This window comes from Emys orbicularis, chromosome 10 (assembly GCF_028017835.1).
Source record: "Emys orbicularis isolate rEmyOrb1 chromosome 10, rEmyOrb1.hap1, whole genome shotgun sequence".
Lineage (NCBI taxonomy): Eukaryota > Metazoa > Chordata > Testudines > Emydidae > Emys > Emys orbicularis.
In genome coordinates, this window is record NC_088692.1 from 35,589,038 (window position 1) to 35,614,898 (window position 25,861).

General features: G+C 55.5%; 1 pseudogene; it reads left to right on the top strand.

The window, feature by feature from the left end:
- LOC135884609 (paired amphipathic helix protein Sin3a-like) overlaps nt 1-25,861 on the top strand; it is a 102,541-nt pseudogene that overhangs the window by 16,782 nt on the left and 59,898 nt on the right.

Sequence of the window (25,861 nt, forward strand, 5' to 3'; positions counted from 1 at the left end):
AGCAAGGGGGAGCTACAGAGCCGGTGGTGAGTGGGGTTTGGCCTTTGACAGTCTGGTCTGGGTGCCTGGGCTGTCAGACCCCAGCCAGCCACTGGCATTGCCAGACCTCCCTGATCTCTGGTGCTGCTGCTCTCCCTGCTTCTAGGAGTCACTGCCTCCCCCTGTGCCGAGACTCCCGCAGCAATCATCTCCTGGGGCTGCCATGGCACTGAGCGGCTAGCAAGGCCTGAGACTCAGTTCTGCGGCGGGGTAGGGGGGTGCTATGAAAGCAGTTTCCGTGTTGTTGCCGCGGTGGGAGGGGAAGCAGAGATGGGGCCATTTTACATCCTACGGCCAAGGCGCCCAGCAGCTTGGGCAGGCGCAAAGAGCCGCCCGCGTGGGCTGGGAGCTGGGGGAGGGGAGAGTTCGGGAACCCCTGTTCTGCGCTGTCACAATGAGGAGGAACCGGGATGGAACTGATTCTCCCACTCGGGGATCCGGAGACCCCCCCCGGCTCCAGCTGTATGGACGCCGGGAGGGGCTCTGGCCTGGGGTCTGCAGGAGCTGGGACTAGATGAGCCCAGCGGTCCCTTCCGGCCTAACGTCTGTGACTGTGGGGAGCGGAAGGTCCCTCCCATGAACCCAGTGGGGAAGGAGAAGCTCTAAAGCCCCGGCGAGGCCAGAACTAGTCTGGGCTGGGGCATCCCATGGCTGGGCAGTCACACATTGACTGGCTTGTGACTCGCCTGCCCATTGTGACACACCCCCTGCTGGCTGGCACAGCCTCATCCCCTCACTGCCAGGCTAGGCTCTGGCAGAGCGAGAGCTGGCACGTGCCCCTGGGAAAGCTGAGCCAGCCATTTCAGCTCCGCCACCGGCAGCAGAAAGTGGGTGGCCCATATACACGCCAGCTTCTGCCCACTCCTGACTCCAGGCAGGAGAATCTTCTATTGCCCGCCTCTGCTTTTCCATTGCATTGCCAACCACACCGAGGTTAGATGAGAAGGTACCAGCCTCCCTGCCGCTCTCCTGTCTTCTGCTCCTGCCCCTTCACGGGTGTGTCTGAGCAACTCCTGCTGCTCACGAGCCCGCCCCAGCTCCCCCACCCCGCTGGCCTCGCCCGCCTGCAAACTGCCACGGCCCCAATATTCCTGGGGGAAGGGATCAGGGTCATTTCATTGGGCAGGAAGAATCCTGAGTGGTTGGATCCAGCCTGTCTGCTGTGCAGCTTGTGAACCAGGAGAAGGAGAGGTGGGAGTGACCCAGAGGAGGCCGTTTGGCCTGTGGGATGGGCTGCTGGCCTGGGAGTTCGGAGACCTGGGTTCTAATCCTGGGTGACTTTGAGCACATCCCTTCCCTTGTTTCCCTGCTGGCTGCCTTGGCTAGTTAGAGTCTGAGCCCTACAGCCCAGCGATTGTCTGCAGCACCTGGTGCAACAGGGCCCTGAGCTCAGCTGGCATCTGGAGGTGCTGGTGGGACAGAAATAACTGGGCTGGCCCTGCTGCTGAACGGGGCAATCGCCTCTCGTCACTCACAAGCAATGCCTTGGCCTGGCTTCTTGTAGGATGGCTGAGGAGGGCCTCCCAGAGCCCAGGCGTGCCTGGGAGGAGACAAAACCTCCCCCAGGGAAGAGTCGGCGGAAGAGGCCATGGCAGCAGCAGGAGCTGTGTGTGCCTCAGCCCTTCCGTGCCGGTGAGTGGGCGCCTTCTGGGTGGGCGGAGGGGGCTGCAAAAATGGCTGGGGCCATGGCCCTGCATTGGGGTGGGGCTTGGCCCCTGTGGGGGTTGGGTGGCAAGACTAGGGTGTCACTGGGGGGAGAAGACTCCATAGACCTTGTACTGCTCTGGGTTGCCACGAGATGGAGAGACAGACAGGAAAACCCAGGCAGGGGGGAATGGCCCCTCCTGCTGGCAGCAGCTGCAGCCACTAAAGCTGATCGGGGCATAGCGGCAGAAGCATCAGGTGGAGACTGACTGAATCGCCCACCCCGATCTGTCACGCTGCAGGGTTGGAGGATGTTTTCCACCAGTCGAAGGGGATGCTTGGTGCACGGTGGGTTGTTAAAGCCTAGGATTGCAGGGCGCCGGCCAGAGCATAAGATGCTCCCTGATGTTGCAGTCCCATCTGCTGGCTGGCTCCTTTGTCGCATGTCGCAGCACAGGGCATTTGGGGGGGAGTGTTGACGATGGGAGCCCAGTGCCTGCCCAGGTTACACCCAGTGGCTCTGGCTGGCTGTTGGTGGCAGGAGAGGCAGTCAGAACAAGCAGAACGGGCAGGCTCTGGGTCCCCATATCCCATGCAGACTGGGCAGCTGTTCCCTCTCCTGCCGCAAGGACCAGACCGATTCACTCCCAGTCCCTCTGCCCCCTCCAGCAATGGCCCGGAGAGTGGGGACACCCCTCATGGCCTGACATCGTCCCTCCTTCCAGGTGAGGTGCTCCCCAAATCCCCAGACTGAGCCTGCATGCTGGGTGGGGAAGTGGGGTGGCCGCTGGGAACCAGGGCTCCGACTGGGTCTTTGCTGGGCTGGGCAGCAAAGAGGTGGGGAAGCTAGGGATCGCTGTGCCAGACCCTGCCGTGCATCGGGGCTGCTCCCCTGCTGGGGCGGGAGTGGGGACAAGGGTTTTCTCTAAGATCTCTGTCACCCAGACTGCAGCTTGGCAGACCCAGGTATTACCACTGCTCTGTCTTTGATCAGATTCACCATCCTCCTGCTTTAAGGGGCTAGACTTGAATGAGAAAGAGGCCCTGGAGTGCATAGATGCCTTTCTGAAGGACAATGAACAGGTACCAAGAGCCCTCCTCTGACCTGTCAGCTAGTGCCCTGTCCACATGCACATCTGCCCTTCTCCAGATGATGCATGGATTCTAAGGCCAGACGGAACCACTGTGACCTCCTGTATAACACAGGCCAGAGACCTGCCCCCAAATAATTCCTGTTTAAACTTAAGCATCTTAAAAAGTCCCGTCTTGAGTTACAAAAGGTCACCCACCATGCCCCTTGCTCAGTTGTTCCAATGGTCTATTACTTTCTCTGTTAAAAACGTACATTTCCAGTCTGAATTTGTCTAGCTTAAATTTCCAGCCCCTTGTGGACTTGTGCGCACTGGATTTGGCCCGTCCCTAGTGTGACGGGTTGCCCCCCTTTGAGGTGCCACCTGATGTACCGGGATACCACCGAGCCCACCTGTTCTGCCAGCCTGGGCCCCCTTTACCTTGTCTTGCTGGGCTAGGCTCACAAGCCTCTTCCAGCCATGCACTCAGGCAGGGCCACGCCCAGCTGCAGAAAGACACAGACACTGAGATCAGCTCTGGGAAGACTCAGCTGAAGGGACTTGTCCCAGTACTCTGGTGCCCACCTCCTTTGGAGTACAGAACCAAAGGTTTTATGAAATTCGCCCGCTCCCTCGATGTGGAGAGAGGTATGCACAACTCTTTGCCCCTCCCCCCCAGTTACTAATTGCACAAACTGGGTTATGGTATAAACAAGAAATAAGATGATTAACTACAAGAGGTAGATTGTAAGTGGTTATAAGAGATAGCAAACGGTACAAAGCAGATTGCACTAGTAAATAAACACAACACGCAAACTAAGCTTTCCACACTGGATAGATAGGCTCTACATTAGCAAATTCTCACCCTGAGTGATAAACAGGTGGGCAGATTCTTAAGGCACAAGCTGCCTTGGCTTTGCAGCTTGGATTTCCCAGGTTTTCTTACACAGGCTAGGAATCTCTCTCCAGCCTGGGACCATCACTTCTCATAGTTCAATCTTTGTCCCTCAGGTGTTTCCAGGTGTCTTATTGCAGGGAGCATGAGGTCCCCCCCGATGTCATTGTTCACCTTTTATCTCCTCTTCCCACCCGCTGGAAAACTCTTTTGCTGTGACCTGGGTCCAACAGTTCCCATTGTGTAGCGTTCTCTTGGAGAGGTTTCTATTGAGTACAGTTCCTGGGGTAACCCTGCTGCTTATGTGCATTTCCTCACTAAGCCATTGTTTGGCGTTTTTACTGTTGTACCTGAAAGGCTGTTTTGAACCTCACAACGTGTTTCAGGAACACAGACATAGCTGAACTTCATAACTTCACATACAACGATAGCACATACAATCCAATGAGACATTAATGTCTAGCAGATAAAGACTTTTAGAATGATACCTTACAATACGTACTTTGTACAAAACATATCCTAATGATATGACAGTGGTGAATATTGGGGTGTCAGGGTGTCCCACCCAGCTGTTCCTCCCACTCTGTCAAGCCCCCAGTAACACTGTCTGGCTGCTTAGCCCCCATGTTGCAGTTCCTCTTTGGACACCTACCCCGTGAGATCTGCTCCCTCTCTGGTCCGGTTTCATACAGAGCTGCCCTGCCCTCCCCAGATAGTCACTCCTGTTACCAGATGAATGGCCTTCTGCCATTTGGCATATCAAAGCCTGAGCAGCACTGGGGGGAAGCTTTCTAACATCTCTCCCACTGGCAGCTCCTTTCCACGCTAACCTTCCTGTTTGTGTCTAATCTCTGCGGGGCGTAGGACGAGGCCCAGAAAATGAAATTTTTGAAGGACATCATCATCCTCAGCAGAGCCATCTGGGCTAGGAGCCCAAAAAAACCCATGGATAATGTGACCAGCAAAGCCCTGCTAGTGGAGAAGATAAAGGTGAGTAAAACACACACTGGGGCTGTGTTACCTGGCGGGTTTAGTGATTGGCCTGGAGATCTCTGCAGATTTGTCTAACTTGAGCTGCCAATCATTGGATCGTGTTAGACGTTTGTCTGTTAGACTGAAGAGCCCATTATCAAATATTTGCTCCCCGTGTAGGTACTTACAGACTGTCATCAAGTCACCCTGTAACCTTCTCTTCATTCAGCTGAACTAATTGAGCTCCTTGAGTCTCTCACTATCAGACATGTTTCCCAATCCTCCAATCACTCTTGTGGCTCTTCTCTGACCCCTCTCCAATTTATCAACATTCTCCTTGAATTGTGGGCACCGGACCTGGACACAGGATCCCAGCAGCGGTCGCACCAGTGCCAAATACAGAGGGAAAATAACCTCTCTAACAACTGGAGTTTGCCCTGTTTCTACATCCCAGGATGGCATTAGCCCTTTTGGCCCCAGCGTCGCACTGGGCGCTCATGGGCAGCTGATTACCCTGACTGCCAAGTCTTTTCCAGAGTTACCGCTTCCCAGGTTAGAGCCCCCCATGCTGTGAGTGTGGCCTGCATTCTTTGTTCCTAAACATATAACTGTATGGAAATGTAGAGTGTTCCCTTGCACCCAGCTTCCCAAGTCACCGGGTCGCTCTGTATACGCCAGTCTCCCTGCCCAGAGCCCCAACATTCCGCAGTCAGTGCCCACTAGGGAACTAGCAACAAATCTGCTCCATAGATTTGGCAAGTCTTTGCTCTCCAGCACTGCAGAAAGCTTTCCAGAGCTCACCTCCCTTCCCTGAACGTGAGACAGCGTGGGCTGGTGGGTGGTCCAGTGGGCTGGGGCTCAGCACACCCGGGTTCTACTCCCAGTTCTGCAGTAAGACCTTGGGCATGTCACTTCCCCCTCTGTGCCTCAGTTTCCCTCCCATGCCTTGTCTCGTCTAGTTAGCTCGTGAGTTCTCTGGGGCAGGGACTGGCTCTCACTGTGTGTGTGCAGCACTGGGCACAAGGGGGCCTGATCTCAGGTGGTGTCCCTGGGTGCTAATGCTGATGGAGCCTTTCAGTGCACTGGCGCGTGACACTGGGGCACTGACCAGAGGCCCTGCACTGCGCTCCCCGGCTGGAGCCCTGCACACCATCAAGTCCGCAGTAGGACGACCTGGCTGCCGAGCCCACATGTTGCAGGCCCTGCGCTTTGCTCCCCAGTCGGAGCCTTGCAGGAGCTTGGAGCTCGGCTGGCATTTCCCCACATTGTCTCCCCAGGAGCTGATTCATCACGAGTCCGTCGACTCCCTGACCAACATGGTGCGTCAGCAAGCGATGCTCGCCATCATGGAGCTGAGGTACCCAGCCTGCCCGGCTGAGCCCCAGCCAGTGCTGTGTGCAGCCAGACACTCCAGCCTCTTGGCATGGCCAGTTCTCCAGGGCATTCCCCCCTCTGCTCCTCCCCCATCTTCTGATTCCGCCGGGCACGTGGCACCAGGTGATGGTGCTGGTGCATGTGGGCTGGCACCAGTGGGTAGATGGTGGAGGATTCTTCGGTGCCTGGCGACCTCTCCACGTGGCCTTATGAAGATGTGGGGGAGGGAGTGAGGGGGTTAGGACTGGTCCCCTCTGGGACCCCGCAGGCGATGGCTCTGGGGGGAGAGGGGCAGTTGGGTGCTGCTGGAGCGGAGCAACCGAAGTCACTGCCAGCTGTGCCAGCTGCATCACACCGGCAGCTCAGCGACCCCCTGTGGCTGAGAAGTTGGGCAGGCTGAGCCCTGGCACGTGGCACTGCCTGTGCCATGGGGGGCTCTCTCTCAGTGCCGCTGGTGCCCTGCTCTGAGCTTCCCAGAAGCCTGCCCATCAGGCATCCGGAGGTGGCAGATGCTGCGGGCTGGAGCTGGGCTCTCGCTGTTGGCTCAATAGGTTCCCCAGGAATGGGAGGGGGAAGCGGGGCAGGCGCTGGAGCGGCTCTCCCCACTGGGCACTGGCTTCCTGACAGCGGGGCAGGCGACGGCATTGGCCACGATCCCGTCTCTGCTGGGGCGGAGGGGGGTGATTTGCATCAGCAGTGGGCGTAGCTGTTCCTCACTGGCTGCCGCCTGCCACGAGGGGCGCGGCTCTGTCCTGCAGGGGGCAAGTAGTCACCTGGCACCTCATTGCATGTGCTGGGGCCATGCTCTGGCAGTGGGGGTGAAGGGGTTAATGCTGTCTGGGCTGTCCCCACCTTCCTGCCCCCCTGCACACAGCTGGGTGCCCTGTCCAGCAGGCTGAGAGCTCTGGTCAAGGGTCAGGGCTTGGATCCCTGCCTGGATTCTGCCCTGCTGCGGGCTGATGCAGCATCTCTCTGCTGGCCTGGACTGTGCAGCCACAGTGCAGACGGCTCTGGTGGGAGGGTCTCTTTGTCCCCAGCGGGACAGGACTGGCAGACTCCTTTGCACTGTGGCCACTTGTTTCAGAGGCACTTTGGTGCCAGCAGGCTCTAGTCTCCCGTCCGTGCCGTTTGTGGGATGTCGTTTCTCGGCGAAGCGCAGCGATCTCTGCCCCAGCTGGTGAGTCCTGGTGGGGTCACAGCAGACAGCTGCAGGCTACACTAAGTCCCTGCCTGTTGGTATGAGAGAAGGCAGCACCAGCTCCCTCCACCGCCCCCTGACCTGTTCTCATCCGCCACCTCCCATCCGGAGCCCCCCCAGGTGTTTCCATGTCCTGGGAGCCTGACGCCAACATTAGCGCATCAGTCCCGCCTCAGCCCTCCAATCCGCACGTGTCTCTTCTCTTAGCAAAGTGAAGCCACCGCTGTGGGGCCTGGAACAATCCAGCCTGCTGGCTACCTGCTTCTCCAGTGTCTTCTCCCTGCCTCCAGCAGAGACCATGCAGGGCATGGAGGCTGCTCTCTACACCAAGGTAAGCCCCAAACCGGCCACGCGGAGCCGCCCCAAACCGAGTGGGAATCCTGCCAGTCGCTCGTGTACCTGTCCCCTGGGTAACCTGGCACTGGCACATGAGTGTAATAATCACAGCTCCTTGGCAGGACCTCAGCTCAGGACCTGCAGCACCAAAGCACAGGCCCCACCGCTGCAGATAAAGGAGTAACTCCCTCATAGGGTAGCAGTAGTAGGCATTTATCCTTCACATGCACCGACAATTAGTGGGGAACAGACACTCCCTTCACAAGCACATTCATCCCCAGTGCCTGGCTGGGGGCACAGGCCTGCGATCGGCTGCTTCAGACGCACACAGGCCAGGGGAACCGAAGCTTGGCTGGAAAACTCCCCCCCAAATGTGCAGTCCTTTCTGACTCTTCCAGTGGGTTAGACTGCATGCAGTGGCCTTTCTGGGGACAGCAAAGGCAGGTGGCGTCCTGTTGCCAGGAGGAGTTTGCAGTAGGTCCCCTGTGGGTACAAGTGAGTGGGTGAGCTGGAATACCAGGGGTTGCTGTGGCCTGGGGGGTGTCACACGCCAGGGCATTGGTTCATCTCCTGGCTGGGTAACGCCACTTGCTCTGGTGTCTCCTCTGCTCTGCACACAGACTCTGAGAGCCATGGACGAGATGGTGAAGGCCTTGGTGTGCGAGGATCAGGAGCCCAACCTTCTGGTGGTGGAGAACATCTTGGAGGTCTGGAGGCGTGGGGGCAGGAAGGGGACTAGTCCTGTAGCTGGGGTGGGGCTCAGGGACCAAGGCTCCATTTAATCCCAAGCATGGGACACTCCCAGTGCCTTTGGCTCCTCAAAGTACGTTCTATACAAAGGTTCTTGGGCTGGAGGGCCAAGTGCCCCTGCTATATCTGAAAAACGTCTGCACGGGGTGGGGGTGGAGGAGTGCAGGATCTGCCGTGTTCTCCACTGAGCCCCCATCTGACCCTGGCATTCATTTGTGTTCACCATGGGCCCCACCAACCTGGCCAGAGCCCAGAGCTAGATTCCCCCAACGTTCTAGTTCTGGGGCCACAGGAAGTAGATTCTGTGGGTGGTTTGTGCTCCAAAAAGAGGGAAGCAACAGAGGGTCCTGTGGCACCTTTAAGACTAACAGAAGTATTTGGGAGCATAAGCTTTCGTGGGTAAGAACCTCACTTGCATCTGAAGAAGTGAGGTTCTTACCCACGAAAGCTTATGCTCCCAATACTTCTGTTAGTCTTAAAGGTGCCACAGGACCCTCTGTTGCTTTTTACAGATTCAGACTAACACGGCTACCCCTCTGATAAAAAGAGGGAAATGTCCTTGACAGAGATTCGGTCTCCTCGATTCCAGAGCCTGGGAAGAGGGAACAGAGAAGTGCAGGGCTGGAAGGGATCTCAAGAGGTCATCTACTCCACCCCCTGCACTGAGGCAGGGTCAAGCATTCCTAGACCGTCCCTGATGAGTGTTTGTCCAGCCTGTTTTTTAAAACCTCCGTGATGGGGAGTCCACCACTTCCCTAGGTCACCTGTTCCAGTGCTTAGCCACCCTTAGACTTTTTCCTAATATTTAACGTAAATCTCCCTTGCTGCAGATTAAGCCCATTACTTCTTGTCCTACCTTCAGGGGACATGGAGAACAATTCGTCACCATCCTCTGTATAACAGCCCTTAACGTATTTGAAGACTGTTACCAGGTGCCCCCTCCGTCTTCTCAAGACGAAACATGCCCAGTTTGTTCAACCTTTCTTCACAGGTCAGGTTTTCTAAACTGCTGATCACTTTTGTCGCTGTCCTCTGGACTGGCCCCAGTTTGTTCACATCTTTCTTAAAGAGTGGTGCCCAGAACTGGACACAGTGCTACAAGCTAATACACCTCAGAATGACATTTCCCTTTTTCACAACAGCATCACACTGTTGATTCATATTCAGTGTGAGACCCATGATAACCCCCAGATCCTTTTCTGCAGTACTGCCACCTAGCCGGTTATCCCCCACTTTGTTTTTATGCATTTGATTTTTCCTTTCTAAGTGCGTTACGTCACATTTGTTTTGACTGAATTTCATCTTGTTGACTTGAGACCAACTCTCCAATTTAGCAAGCTCATTTTGAATTCTAATCTGTCCTCCAAAGTGCTTGCAACCCTTCCCAGCTTGGTGTCATCCGCAAACTTTACAAGCATACTCTCCTCTCCATTAACCAAGTTCTTAATGAAAATATTGACTAGTACTGGACCCAGGCACACCCCTGGGGGACCCCACTTGAGACACCCTCCCACTTTGCCAGCGAGTCAGTGATAACTCCTCTTTGAGTATGGTCTTTCCATCAGTTGTGCGCCCACTTTATAGTAATCTCATCTGGATCATACTGGCTTAGTTGGCTTATGAGAATGTCTTGTGGAACTGTGTCAAAAGCCTTACTAAACTTCATATACATCATCATATACTGCCTCCTTCCATCCACTAGGCAAGTAACCCTGTCAAAGAAGGAAATTAGATTTGTTTGGCATGGTTTGTTCTGGACAAATCCATGGTGCTCTTCCTTATCACCCTATTATCTCCTCTAGGTTCTTACAAACTGTTTAATAAGTTGTTCAGTATCTTTCTGGGTACCAAAGTTAGGCTGACAGGTCTATAATTCCTTGGGGCCTCCTCGTTCCCCTTTCTGAAGATAGGTTCTGTGTCTGCCCTTCTCCAGTCCTCTGGGACCTCAGCCCTCCTAACGGTTCAGAGATTGCTTTGCCTAGCTCCATCTAGGGTGAATATCATGTGGCTCTGCCAGCTTGAATTCATCTAACCGACCTAAATTGTCTTTTACCTGTTCTCTCCCGAGTCTGGCCTGTATTCCTTCCCCCTTGTTGTTAATATTGTGTTAAGCATCTAGTCGCCATTAACCTTTTTAGTGAAAACTGAAGCAAAAAAGGCATTAAACACCTTGGCTTTGTCTGTGTCATCCATTATTTGCTCTCCTTCCTGCTGAGTAGTGGCCCCTCAGTTTCCTTTGTCTTTCTCTTGCTCCAAATGCATTTATAGAGCTGCTTCTGCTTGTCTTTTATGTCCCTTGCCAGTTAGAACTCATTTTTGCCTTAAGCTTTCTGATTTTCTCCCTATGTGCTTGTGCTATTTTTTGGTACTTCTCCTCAGCAATTTGTCCCAATTTGTTTCTCTCAGGTCCTGCTCCCCTGGACCGCATCCAAGGAGGTGCATGAGCGGCTGAGGGCAGTGGAAAGGATCACCTGCCTGACGGAATTCATGGCTGAAAAACCCAAATTCAAGGTGAGCAGCCTGTGACCCTGGCCGCCTCCTAACTGCACTGAGCAGCCTCGCGGTGCAGCGCACCCTGGCAGGGAAAACCCGGGCCTAGAATAGTGACTCAGCAAGATCCTCGGTAGGAGTCCAATCTACCGAGCACTGATGTCGATGGGTCTGTCCTCTGACTCCAGTGGGCTTTGGGTCGAGCCCCATAATTCTGTCTCCAAGGACTCTCCCCGCTAGCATGGTTCCCCTAGCACCAAAGTCTGCTCCACAGGGTCAGTGCATTTACACAGGATGGCCCTGAGAGCCGCCTCTGAACCCAGGTGTCTGTTCACCCCCTTTGTCAGTCGCCCGCGGGATGCTTTGGCATCAGCTCCTGCCAGGCTGCCAGATGAACGCCCCCTGCTCTGGGTGCTCAGGGCCATTGAGCTGCTCCAGCTGCTCCATCCCCCCTGTGTCAGGGCCTCCCCTCCGGCAGCTGGAGGGGGGCGCTTGGATGATGTGCCCCCAGAGGCTGGGGCAGCAGAACAGAAGGAGGGAGGTGGGAGGGGACACACTGAAAGGGATGGGAGGGGCCAAAGGAGCCGGAGCACTGGGGAGTGGGTGTGGGGAGGCTGTGCAGACCCCTGGAGAGGAGGGCAAGGGGCTTGGTGCGAGGTGGGGAAGAGCAGGGAGCCAGCGCAGGGGCTGCAGGAGGGGCAAGGGAAGGTCTGGCAGGAGGGGGAGACGAGAGGACAAGGCTGCAGGAGAGAGCCGGCGGGAGAGAGCCGGCAGGCTGGGGATGGCGCAGAAAGGGAGGGCTCTGGGGAGCTCCAGGATGGAGTGAGAGAGGCGGGATGCAGAGCAGAGGAGTCCAAGGTGACCCCAAGCTCCTGGGCCTGAGGTCAATGGAGGGAGGGGGATGGGAGAAGGGGCTGGGATTAGGCGCTTGCCCTTGAGATGGAGACTGGACGATAGTTCATTCGTTACCCGGGTCCCCACTCGGGAGCAAGGTTTGCTGACTTTGCTGACCAGATTTCCCCGTCCCTGCTGAGCTTTCCTCAGCCCCTGGTGATGGGCCCCACGGCTCCTCCTGCTCTCATTGTCCCCAGTCTCTCTGCGCTGGGCTCTGCCTCCCCCAGTTCTAACCCATTGCTAGGGCAATGCCAGGGGGACACGCTGCGCTAGGCCTGCAGGGGCGAGTGACTCCCTTTGCGCCCTCTCTCCATCAGGGAGCGGAGGAGTTCAGAGTCCTGGGCCAGCTGGTGGGGTGTGTCACTCTGTGCCATCTGGAGCAGGAGATCTGCCGATCGTCAATGTTGGCATCTTACCACCTCTACTCCTTCATGCTGCAGCTAAAATGTAAGAGCCCTGGAGACCCTTGTCCTTCCTAAATACACTGACATGGGGTCTCCAAACACGGAAAACATATTTCTTGTACACTTCTGCCTTTTCTGCAACCTTTTAAACAGTCTCCATCTAGTAATGAGCCTACACCACTGCTAAGATTTCTTTTGTTCCCAATACACTTTTTTTAAAAAACCTCCTTATTATCCTTAGTCCTGCAAGCCATGGAGTTTCCCCTGATGTCTTTAGCTTCCCCTATCTATATTCTACTCTTCATAACTCACATAAGAATGGACATACTGACTCAGACCAATGGTTCATCTAGCCCAGTATTGTGTCTTCTGATAGTGGACAGTGCCTCATGCTTCAGAGGGAATGAACTGAACAGGGAAATTTTGAGTGATCCATCCCCTGACATCTAGTCCCAGCTTCTGGTAGTCAGAGGTTTAGGGACATGCAGAGTATGGGTTTGCATGCCCTGATTATCTTGAACCCAATTATACTTTTAGCCTTCACAACATCCCACGGCAACAATTTCCACGGGTTGCCTGTGCATTGTGTGCAGAGATACCTTCTTTTGTTTGTTTTTAACTTGCTGCCTATTCATTTCATAAAGTGACCCCTAGTTCTCGTGTTATGTGCAGGGGTAAATAACACTTTCCTATTCACTTTCTTCACATCAGTCATGATTTTATAGACCTCTATCATATCACCCGTTAGTCATCTCTTATCTAAACTAAATGGTCCCAGGTCTATACTACAGACCTATATTGTTATAACGACATTGCTCAGGGGTGTGAAAAATCCACACCCCTGTCGGCAGGAGCACCTCTCCCACTGACCTAGCTAGCGCCGCTCCGGGAGGTGGATTAAGAGCTTGTTGGCATAGGAGCATCTTCACTTAAATGCTACAGCGCCGGTGCAGCTACGGCGTGTGCTGTACCCAACCAAAAGAGTGAGAACTCTGTTATTCTCCGACAGGCGATACAGTGTTTGAAGTGTAGACTTGCCCCCAGTCTTTTTCATCCTTCCTCATATGGAAGCTGTTCCATCCCCCTAATCATTTTTGTCGCCCTTCTCTGCACCTTTTACAGTTCTGGTATATCTGTTTTGAGATGGGGCGACCAGAACTGCACGCAGTATTCAAGGTGTGGGCGCACCATGGATTTATATAGAGGCATTATGATATTTTTCTGTTTTATTATCTATCCCTTTCCTAATGGTTCCCAACATTCTGTTTGCTTTTTTAACTGCCACTGCACGTTGAGTGGATGTTTTCAGAGAACTATTTACGATAACTCCAAAATCTCTTTCTTGAGTGGTAATTTAAACCCCATAATTTTGTATATATAGTTGGGATTATGATTTCCAATGTGCATTACTTTGCATTTATCAACATTGAATTTCATCTGCCATTTTGTTGCCCAGTCCCCCGGTTTTGTGACATCCCTTTGTAGCTCTTCGCAGTCTGCTTTGGATTTAACTATCTTGAGTCATTTTGTATCATCTGCAAATTTTGCCACCTCACTGGTTACCCCTTTTTCTGGATCATTTATGACTATGTTGAACTACACTGGTCTCAACACAGATCCTTGGGGGACCCCGCTATTTACCTCTCTCCACTGTGAAAACTGACCATTTATTCCTGTCCTTTGCTTCCTATCTTTTAACCACTGACCCATGAGAGAACCTTCCCTCTTATCCTATGACAGCTTCCTTTGGTTAAGAGTCTTTGGTGAGGGACCCTGTCAAAGGAGTCCAAGGACACTATATCCACTGGATCACCCTTCTCCACATTCTTGTTGACCCCTTCAAAGAATTCTAGTAGATTGGTGAAGCATGATTTCCCTTTACAAAAGCCATGTTGACTCTGCCCCAACAAATTGTGTTCACCGACGTGTCTGATAATTCTGTTCTTTCCTATAGTTTCAACAATTTGCCTGGTACTGAAGTCAGGCTTACCAGGGATCACATCTGGAGACTTTTTTAAAATTCACTGTCACATTAGCTATCTCATACAAAGGCCGATTTAAACGCTAGGTTACATACCACAGGGCACATAAGTCTGTCTGGATGTCTCGTGAGAGCTGCAACCTTTGCACCAGGCAGGCAATTTACCATGTGGTTCTCCCAGTCATCACAAACCAAACTGCTTATATGTCTATTGATTGAATCCCTGGCTTTTCTTTGTAACTGGGGTTCCTACCTCAATTTGAGAGGACATCATGACTTCATCTGGAAGGTGGGTCCCAACTATGGGATCGTCTCCCTCTGCTCTAGCTCGATGTTCTCCTTCCCCAAAACTTTCACCCTCCTCAGCAGCACAGAGGCTGTTAGACTGGGGGTGGGACCACTCTACTGTGTCCCTAAAAGTCTCCTCTATGTACCTCGCTGTCTCCCTTGGCTCCACCAGTTCAGCCCCTCTGGCCTCCTGGTCTCCGAGGGCCAGTAGCTCCTTGGGCCAAATGCCCACATATGCTACCTGCCCATAGGGCTGGTAATCAGACATGCTGCATTCAGTGCAATCAACTGGAGAGCCCCATGCTGCTGCTGCCCTTCTGCCTGGTTTATTTTTACTCTTCCAGGGGGGTTCGTTTGTTTAGTTTTGGTTTTGGGGAGGGGGTTATTGGCCTGAGTTTACAGTATGGTTGTTAGATGTACTTGTCTCTCACACACCCTCTCTAAACTTTCTTGCAAAACTCCCGTTTGCTAACCGAACATCTGATTTCTATTGCCTGCTGTCTGTTTCCCCACCCTGGTTCAGCCACAATGATGGTGGGGAACAGTGCAGAGTATCGGCAGTTCCTCGAGGACGAGCAAACCCTGTACAGCTCCTGGGACACCTTGTTCACCAACACCAGCGATATCGCAAGCGTAAGTACAGTCAGTGCTTCATGGGATTGTTGTGCCCAGAGTTATCAGGAGTCAGAAATTAACACCCTAGGAGTTGGGGGAAGGGACAGACCCAGGCGTGTGACTGAGCCCATTCATCTGGGCCAGAGCCCTGCCTATGGCCCACTCCACCTCATAGAATCATAGACCTCAGGAGATCATCTAGTCCAACGCCCTGCTCAAAGCAGGACCAACCCCAACTAAATCATCACAGCCAGGTCTTTGTCAAGCCGGGCCTTAAAAACCTCTAAGGATGGAGATTCCACCACCTCCCCAGATAACCCATTCCAGTGCTTCACCACCCTCCTAGTGAAATCGTTTTTCCTAATATCCAACCTAGACCTTCCCCACTGCAACTTGAGACCATTGCTCCTTGTTCTCTCATCTGCCACCACTGAGAACAGCTTAGCTCCATCCTCTTTGGAACTCCCCACCCCCTGCAGGTAGTTGAAGGCTGCTATCAAATCCCCCCTCACTCTTCTCTTCTGCAGACTAAATAAGCTCAGTTCCCTCAGTCTCTCCTCATAAGTCATGTGCCCCAGCCCCCTAATCATTTTTGTTGCCCTCTGCTGGACTCTCTCCGATTTGTCCACATTCTTTCTCTTGTGGGGGGCCCAAAACTGGATGCAATACTCCGGATGTGAACTCACCAGTGCCGAATAGAGGGGAATAATCACTTCCCTCAATCTGCTGGCAATGCTTCTACTAATGCAGCCCAATATGCCTCCCTACATGCCACATCCCAAGATGCACTGGGGCTCATCCAAACCTGATCCCAGCTCCTTGTCAGGCATGGTGGGAGCTTCCCCAGAGATTAATGCAATAAAAGGCATCATTGCATCTGTGCACCAGCACCAGCCCCTGCTGAGCACTAAAGAGTGTATCCGTGCTGTGCAGTATTGTGCCCCCGTGCACTGCCCGGCTGACCTCTGCCATGCACGACAGTTCCTGATTGCTGGCTGGGTACTGTGCTGCCCAGGTGCAGTAACCCAGCCCTGTCCCGGCAGAGTGGGGTTTGCCTGCACTCCTGGCTGGGCCAGTCCTGGCTGCTCGGCCACTGACTGGAACCGCGCTGGGCAGCAAAAGGGGTTTCACTGCCAGGTTTGTTTCAGATGTTTGGGAAGCACTTCAATGGATCCGAGCGCATGGACTTCCTCCTCACTGCTATTGACAGCATGAGAGACACCAGCGTCCATGACTCGGTGGTGGCCAGGCACATGCTGCATGGGATCCTGGGGGTCCCCGGCCCAAGGTTGGAGGGGGTAAGAGCTGCAGTGAGAACACCCTGCTGGGGGAGCCCATCCGTGGGAGACTCTAGGTGTTATTGGGGGACAGGTCTCTGGCTTGTGCAATGCGGGGGGGAGGGGGGTCAGTCTAGGTCAGGGATCTCAAACACGCGGCCCATGAGCCACATGCGGCCCACGAGGTAATTTTCTGCAGCCCACGAGCCCCTCGCAGCCCCCGCTCCTGCCCTCCCCCAGCGTTTACCTAGAGCGGCTCCGGCCCAACGCGCACCGGGGGCAGGGCAGGCTCCCTGCCTGCCTGCCCTGCCCCCGCGCCGTGCCGGGAAGCGGCCAGAACGTGGGGAAGGGGGGGCACATTGCTGTGTGTGTTGATGTTGCTTCAGGCACCGCCCCCAGCAGCTCCCATTGGCCGCGGTTCCCCATTCCCGGCCAATGGGAGATGCTGGGGGCGGTACCTGAAGCAACAGCAATACACACATCCCGGAGCAGCGCGGGGGCGGGGCGGGGCAGGGAGTCTGCCCTGCCCCCGGTGCGCGCCGGGCCAGAGCCCGCCCCCCGAACTCCTCCTGCAGCCAAACGCCCTGCCCTGAGCCCCTTGCCGCATCCTGCACCCCGACCCCCTGCCACACCCCTCCTGCACCCCAACCCACTTCCCTGAGCCCCCACCGCACCCTGACCCGCTGCCCTGAGCCCCTGTCGCACCCCACACCCCTCCTGCACCCCAACCCCCTTCCCTGAGCCGCCTGACGCACCTTGCACCCCTCCTGCACCCCAACCCACTGCCCTGAGCCCCCTGCTGCACCCCTCTTGCACCCCAATCCACTGCTCTGACCCCCTGCCACACCCCTCACCCCTCCTGCACCCCACACCCCAACCCACTGCCCTGAGCCCCCTCCTGCATCCCTCACCCCTGCCCTGACTCCCTGCAGCACCCCTCACCCCTCCTGCACCCCACACCCCAACTCCCTGCCCTGAGCCCCTGCCACACCCCACACCCCTCCTGCACCCCCTGGGGGCAGGGAGGGGGCGGAGTTGGGGTGGGGATTTCGGGGAAGGGGTTGGAATGGGGGCAGGGAAGGGGTGGGAAGAGGTGGGGCAGGGGTGGGGCCTCATGGAAGGGGTGGAGTGGGGGTGGGGCCGAGGGTGGCGGGGAGAAGGTGTCAGTAATGCGGCCCTCGGGCCAATGTACTAGTCCTCATGTGGCCCTTGTGGTCATTTGAGTTTGAGACCCCTGGTCTAGGTGATCACCATGGCCGCTTGTGGCCTTGCAGTCTATGAATCGATAGGCCGGGAACTGGTCCTGTGCTCTAGGTCTGGGGCTGGCGAAGAGGATCTGGGAGGGCAGATGGCTCTCAGGTGCAGCAGGTCCCTGGCATCCCAGATCAATAGCAGTGCGAGGAAGCCGAGGCCCCCATCTCCTCATTTCCCTTCCAGGTGTCGGAGGCTGTGAGGAGTATTTACAAGAACCTGGACTCCATCAGCGAGCCGCTGTCCCGGAAGGAGCTGTTCAGGACCCTTCTCGTGCTGGGCAACCAGTACAGCGAGGAGGTGGTCAGAACCCTGCTGGGCTGCTCGCTGTCATGTGACAGGTACGGGGCTGGGGCTGCCGCCGCTTGCGCTCTGGGTCCCCTGGACTGGTCCCGCTGCCAGGGACAGGGGAGTGCAGAACCTTCCAGAGATCTCCTTCTCCCTGCAGAGCTGCTGCTTCTCCTGGAGGGTTTTGCAGGCTGGCTTGCCCTGGAGACAGGCCAGCCTGAAAAACCCTGTATGGCATCCCTCAGCCTCCCTTGGGGCTGACACTCAGACCCGGTCCCTAGGCAGCCTGCACCAGCAGCAGCGGGAGGGCAACAAAGAACTGGCCGGTGTGAGGAGACCCAGCAGGGTGCCAGTGCCGGGGGGGGGGTACAGGAGGCTGGTGGGGCTCTGACCAAGTGCCATTGGCTCTCTCCCTTTGCAGCGTTGCTGCGGAGATGTGGAGGATGCTGAGATCCTACTGCCAGACCACAGGAAAGATCCTAAAGGAGCTGCTCAACACGCTGCAGGAGCAGCCGCTGGACCACCATCATGTCTCTCAGAGAGAGGCCCCCTTGGCCGTAAGTACCAGCCCCTGCAGCAAGGGAAGGAGCGCCGTGTGTCCCCATCACTGCCTGAGGGTGTCTCTCAGTCTCCCATGGGGTGTAGTCATTGGGCCGAAGAGAGAGAGCGTGTCTCTAGCCAGTGCAATAGTCGAGCCGGAACACGCCGAAACGCTCTCCTGGTGCTATTCAGCAGCACTCCTAGAACCACAGGGTGAGAAGGGATCGCAGGGTCAGCTCGTCCAGCCCCCTGCCACGATGCAGGAATTGTTGTGTCTAACCCACCCCAGACAGATGGCTCCAGCCCCCTTCTGAAAACCTCCAGCGAAGGAGTTTCCACAAGCTCCCTAGGCGTCTGTCCCATCGTCCTACTTTTCTTACCATTAGGAAGCTTTTCCTGAGGTTTAATCTACATCTGCTGTGCTGTAGTTTGACCCCATCGCCTCTTGTCCTGCCCTCTGTGGAAAGAGAGAACAACTTTTCTCCATCTTTTTTTATGGCAGCCTTCCAAGTATCTGAAGACCATTATCAAGTCCCCCCTTAATCTCCTCTTTTCCAAACTACACATAGCCAGTTCCTTCAGCCTTTGCTCGTATGGCTTGTGTTCCATCCCTCTGATCATCTTTGCTACTCGCCTCTGGATCCATTACAGTTTCTCCACATCCTTTCTAGACATTGGTGACCAAAACTGGACACTGTCCTCCAGCTGAGGCCTAACCAGTGCTGAGTAGAGCGGTACTATCGCCTCCCATAACTTGCATGCTATAGCTCTGTTAATGCAACCTAAAATTGCATTTGCTTTTTTTGCAACAGCATCGCATTGCTGACTCATGCTGAGGTTGTGATCCACCACAGCTCCCAGATGCTTCTCAGAAGTGCCACGGCCAAGCTGGTTATCCCCCATTCTGTATCTGTGCATTTGATTTTTCTTCTCTAAATGTAGCACCTCACATTTGTCTTTGGTGAATTTCATTTTGTTGTCTATAGCCCGGTCCTCCAATTTACCATGATCCCTCGGAATTTTAGCTCTTTCCTCTAAAGTATTGGTGACTCCTCCTAGCTTTGTGTCATCTGCAAGCTCCTGCATCTAGTCCAGCACAACTCCTCATGGAAAGACAACTCAGAACTACTGTTCCAAGAACCTACTACAAAGTGGCCAGACAGGAAGAGCGCAGCCAAATCAGATAAACAGGCTAAAAGAACTTATGAACACTTTTACAACAGACGTCACGCAGAGAACTGCCTGGTCTAGAACCTGGTGCCCAGAGGCGACATGTAACTGCTGATTGGGGGGTCACCGTTTAAAGGTTCAGCCACTCCCAGAACAGCTCAAGTCACCCCGTCCCCAGGCTGCCCCCTCAGCCTCACCTCCCAGAAAGCAGTGGCCCCTCCCTACAGCATCCAACTATTGCTCCTGGTTCTCCCTGCTTGGCACAGCTCGCCCAGCCTCCCTGGTCACTGGACTGGTTCAGCTCTGCCAGCAGCCATGCAGGGAGGGAGCCCAGCAGCACCATGTGACCAAGCGGGGCCGGCTCTGAGTTAACAAGAAACCCATGCACAGGAGTGGGGCAACCCTCACCCCACCCCGAGCCCCTGGAGGCTGGGTGGCTTCCAGTCATGGCTTCCAAGGCCCCCTATCTGGGAGCTCCTGCACATTTACCACCCCTTGGCCCTGGTTAAATTCACCCCAGGTCCCTGTGCGTGGCTCAAACAAACACCAGTGTAGGAATTTGCCCCCCACGCCTGGCCCCCTTGGCCTGGCTAGAGGGCCGCTGTGGGTCAACAGCAGTGTGAGCTGGGCCCGCAAAGCGGGAGGACAAACTACACCCCCCCCCCTTCGCTCTTTGAATTTTTCCTCATCACTCCCTCTCTGCCGCCCCTGTCCTGGCGCTGCTCTGCCCTGCGCGTTCCCCCTTGGCTGACACAGGTGTGTGCTGATGTCAGTGTGCCCAGAGCTGGCTGTGAGAGCCCAGGGGCAGTCTCACCCCACCTTACTGCTCTCCCTGGCAAGAAGTTACCAGGCCAGCCCCTCAACTGGTGGAAATCTGCATCTCTATTGCCTTCAATGGCGCTATGCCCATGAGACTCTGGCCCCAGCTGTGGCTGTATGGCTGGGGGTGAGTTACCAATACCCCCTGCAGGGCAGACATCTCTGGCACAGTGAGCGCTTGCCCCGCTGGGTGAGAGTGACTGTCACAGCGTCTCCTCCCCATGTCGTCTCTTGCAGGTGTCCAGCAGGCTCCGGGTGCTCTCCATCACCCTCTTTAAACACCTGCTGGAGCTTGTAAGGGGGCTCAACAGGAGGCGGATGAAGGAGCATGTGCTCCAGAGCCTGGTCCCGCTGCTTCTCCTTGTGCATGATGGGCATCCCAACGTGTCCCAGGTTAGGCCACGGGCTGGAGCCTGCAGCGGATACCATTACAGAGTGACCAGTAATTTGTTTTGAGGGGGCAACATGTGACACCCCCCCTTTAAAGGGTCTCGCTGACAGAGGGTAGGTGCTCAGTGCTGTGACAGTCAGGCGCTCAAAATCACTTGAACGTTGAGTGCAGTAGCGCCATGACCATGGCGCCCCACCCAACTGCTGAGTCTTCCCTGCATCCTCTGAGCCCAACGCTCCCCCCCTGCAGCCAGGCAGAGAGATTGTGTGGGGGGAGGGGTCGCCTCACCACTCCTACAGCCACTGGCCTCTGCACATTCCCTGGCTGTGCTGGTGGGAAGAGCACAACCCTGGCCATGGCCCCTACCAGGAGCAGGGCTACCCAGTCTCCAGATGGTGCGCAGGACCCAGTGTGCCCTTGGCCAAGCGGCCCGGACAGCCCGTACTAGACATGAGATGACCAGGCCCCCCGCCCCAGGTGTCTCTGCACATGCTAGCGCTCATGGCCACCATCACTTGGGAGCCAAATGCCACCAGCACTAATGAATTCACCCTCCTACTCACCATGAGGTGGGGAACTGAGGCACAGCATGAGGCCTAGCGCCTCAAAAGTATTGATCACCCATAGGCATTAGGCACCTAAATCCCTTTGCACCCCTGGGCCTAAGCAACTTGCCTGAGTTCCCGCAGGGAGAGCTGGGAATTGAGTCAGGTCTCCAGCCATTGCCTTAGCCACACCGCTGCCCTTCCGCAAGCAACCTGGGGCCGGGAAGCATTCAGCACGCACGGCCTCCGGGTAACGAGGCTAGTGGCTTCCAGCTCCCGTAACCGTGGCCGGCTCGCCCTGGCCCCACTTGTTTTGCAGGTGTGTTGGGACACCCTCAGCAGTGCTGCGGAATTCCTGAAGTGGCACCAGCTCGGTGGCTTCATCCAGCACAAGGATACCTGGCAAAGCTGTGACTGCCTGGTGAGGGAGCCCTCAGGTCATTCACTGCGCAGCCCTCGCTGGTAGGAGCGGGGGAATCGGTGGATAGGGTACCCCCCATTGCCCGGCTCTGTGCCCACACTGAGCCCCAGCCCCGGGACCACTCCTGGCCCTGGGTGTAGTCCCTCTGCGTGATCCCCCCGGCACAGGAAGGAGGGGTGAAAACAGGACGTGCGCTCCACACACCTGGAACCCGGCCTGCGGGACGGAAAGGCCTTTAATAACCTTGTGCTCCCTTGTTCTGGTCCTAGCTGACGCGCTACAAGGGGAGAGCCAACAACTTTCTGTGCCAGACCATGGCCTTTCTGGAGAACCCACAGGCTCCAATTAGAGAAGCGGCCATCAGGTTCATAGGTAACCACAGAGCAGGGGTCCCTTTAGCAGGGGGGCTGGATCCGGTCCCAGGCTCTCCTCAGTCCCTGCCAGCAGCGAGAAGTAACCCTTGGGCTCCTGATTGTCTAATGAAGGATCAAGGGTGTCAGAAGTCCGCAGGAGCAAGCTCACCCCAAACTGCCCTGATCGGCTGATGGGCCCCCTCTAACCCCACTGCTCCCCATGCAGTCCCCATTCCACCCCCCATACCCCACCATGGGCTCTTGGTAGTGGACCCTCAAGGTGCTGTGCTCTCCTTTGGCAACCAGCCCTGTAACCATCCCTGGGGACTCACCCTTTCCCCTGGGGACCCTTGGGAGCGCGTCCTGGCCAGCGAGGGGCGGGGGAAGCGAGGGGTTGCTTGGAGGGTGACATTTGACACCCTCGCTGGGGATGCGGGGATGTGACGAGCTGTTTGTATGTGTAGGGCTCACTGCCCGGCAGCTGGACCAGAGGAGCCAGGACAAGCTGGATGCCATCTGCAACGGTGAGTGGTACCTGCTTTGAGCACTGAGCGCTAGGGGGATGAATGGCCCAGGGCCGTGGGCTGGGTTCGATCTCCGACACCAGCAACATGATCTCGGGCGAGAGCCACAAAGGGATGCAAAATGTAGATCCCCAAACCCCTGATCAGCTGCCCCCTCACCCTGTCGTGTCTGCTGGTTGGCATGTGCCAGGCACTTAGCCCTGACCTCAGAGCTGCGGCCTGGCAGATCCCCAAACTGGGCCTGAGCTGGCTGGCCTTTGCAGACGATTGCCCCCCCCCAAACACAGCCGAGGTGGGGTGCTGCCTCCCCCCTTGCACTCACTAGCCCAGTGTTTGGAGCAGTCACCTCCACGTGGGGTGCCTGGGGTCAAGCCACTGCTCCAAATGAGGCCGAGGTGACGTCCGGTCACCTACCTCCTTGCTGCGTGCCCGGACCCCTGGGCAGTGCAGGGCAGAGCAGCATCTCCACATTTGTTGGCGAATGGTGGGGGGGGGGGGGAGTGATATAGATCAGACTCCTCACTCCCAGAGCAGGTTCACAGCTGGGCCTCCCAACCAGAGCTAGAGAATGGCTGAGCTCCCTCCTCGGCATTTCCCGGATGGCAGCAGGGCACCTAAAGTTAGACATAGCCTAACAATGCCCAAGCCCCCTTTGTGACTCTTCCCCTCTCTGGACCTAAGTGCCCATCTGTGCATTGGGGGGAAGGCGGAGGGTAAATACAGGCAGGGATGAGGTGCTCAGATACTGCAGGGACGGGGCAGTCCTAGAAATAGTGAGTGAATGGGGTTCATTGGGACTTCTTGCCTGTGGCTGGAGGCTCCCCCATTTGTGGAGGGCAGCAGGGATGTTTAGTGAAGGTTGCTGGTTGTTCCTGCTAGTCCCCTGCCTCCCGCCTCCCAGCCTGCTGCCTCCTTGTCACAGGCCGAGAGGTACAGCGCTGGCTTGGTCTGCTGGGGCTCTCCAGAGCGCTGTGGCTCTGACCTCCATTTCCTTCCTTTCAATCTTAGACCTCAAAGGCTTGCAGGAGGACAGCAACTCCTTGGTCCAAAGCCTGGCTTATCAGACCATCTTCATCCTGGAGGCGTTCAAGAACCACCCTCCAGCCCGCTGCAGCCTATGCACATTTTTTCATTGGATAAGAACAACGTGTACTAAGGAGAGCCCGGTCATTGAAGCTGCCCCGCTGCCCTAGCTCTGGGAAAAGCCAGCCTCCCTTCCCTGGGAGCTTCGTACCAGAGCATGGCTTCTTCCCCATTGGCCGCCTGCCCTGCGCAGCCATGTGAGTAGTTAACTGCTCGATAGCTTTCATCACCATGTACTTTTTGACAGGTTTCCAGGCACTGTGTAGCATTTACGTCCCGCCCTCCGTCCCCGTTTCCGGTTGTGTATGTTTTTGGCGCCGTCAGCCATTTTGAAATTTTATTTTGTATTATTTTTCTGTGTTTGGCCGGGGGAAGGTTGTGTGCCTGTGTTTTGACATATTTAGAGAAAAAGTATGAATGAGTAGAAAGAGAGACTGTAAGGGGTTCACGGCTCCCTCCCCGTCCGTCTGGGCGGGAGACCACGCCCTTTGCTATGATAGTAGTATAAGGGCCCTACCATCAATCAAACCCTAACCCCGCCCCTTGACCCCTTAAGCCCCGCCCCTCGGTCCCTCCCACCTGTCACAGGAAGTCCCACCCCATGGGGGTATTACTTCCGGGGTCAAGGTGCCGCCTGACCGGAAGCAAGGTGTGTCATGTGACCCCTCTAAGAACTCCCCCCACCACCCTCTACCAATCAGGAGGGGTTTCGTCCCGATAGGACCGCCCCGAGAGGAGATTTTGACCAATCAGGGGGACTTCCGGGGCGGGGGTGACCCGTCTGGAAGTGGGTCGTGTGACCCCTCTAAGAACTCCCCCCACTACCCTCTACCAATCAGGAGGGGTTTTGTGCCGAAAGAACCACCCCGAGAGGAGATTTTGACCAATCAGGGGGACTTCCGGGGCGGGGGTGACCTGGCTGGAAGTGGGTCGTGTGACTCCTCTAAGAACTCCCCCCACCACCCTCTACCAATCAGGAGGGGTTTCGTCCCGACAGGACCTCCCCGAGAGGAGATTTTGACCAATAAGGGTGACTTCTGGGTTGGGGTGACCCCTCCGGAAGGGAGTCGTGTGACCCCACTAAGAACGCCTCCCAAGGCCTTCTGCCAATCAGAGTGCAGCACCATTACCCCATAAGTCCCAGTGCCAGACAGAGGAGGCGGCCATCTCTTACCAAGGACACGTGTTTTCGAAAGCGCGGAAAGGCTGCTGAGAGGAAACATGGACTCCTTCACCACCCCCGTAAGAACTTCGGACTTTGTTTTAGCCCCAACCGTCTTTGACCTTGTGTGGAGCAGGCGTTACATCAGCGACAGTTCCAAGGAGGACCCTCTGACCCAGCCATTGATGGATACGTCGGAACCCGACCCTGAAACCCTCGTGAGACAGCCCGATGAACGTGACGGCCTCTCTTTGTCCACCCCCTCAGAGGTGGAAGGCGATCGCGGCTTGGGGGAGGCACCGGCGGACAAAGCGAATGGAAAAGACGGCGCTCAGGTAAATGAATGCTTAAGAAGCGGCGGTCGAGGAGGGGTGGGTAATGGGGTAGGAACCGGGGGTTGCATAAATTAAAAAAAAAAACCAAGCAGTAGGGGTGCTTACATGGTTTCTTTTCTGAAAATCTCTCAACAGGTCGACGATGCCTTTTTAGAGGCCTTTAAGAACTTACACATTGGAAGCCCTGTGGGAGTAAACATATCGTGCGTCAGCTGCTTTTGCTCATGTCTGAGACACAGATCTCAAGCCGAAAAGGACAAAATGGAAGAATGAACCATCTGAGACTCCCTTATGGTAGAGGTCATGGCATCCATTTTATAGGTGGCTGTAAAAGGTCGTGTTAAACCAGGCGATTAATAAAACTTATTTAAATGTGTCAATATGAATATGTCCCCTTTCATACTCGTGGTAATAAAAGACGGTACCAGTAACAGTCATGTCTACACAGACGGCGCTGTTAAAGAAAATATATTACACCCCCGGGGAAGTTGGGAGCTTCGGCGGGGTCAACCCTCTTTTTCAAGCGGCCAGAAAGCATAGTAAAACTTTAAACAGAAGACAGGTAACAGCATGGCTTTCAGACCAGGATGCTTACACTTTACACAAACTGGCTCGAATACGTTTTAAAAGAAACAAGACCATTGTTTCAGAGGTGGATGCGCAGTGGCAGGCAGATTTGGTGGATATGCACCGGTTCTCCAAACACAACAGCGGTTTTAAGTACATCTTAACAGTGATAGACATTCTATCCA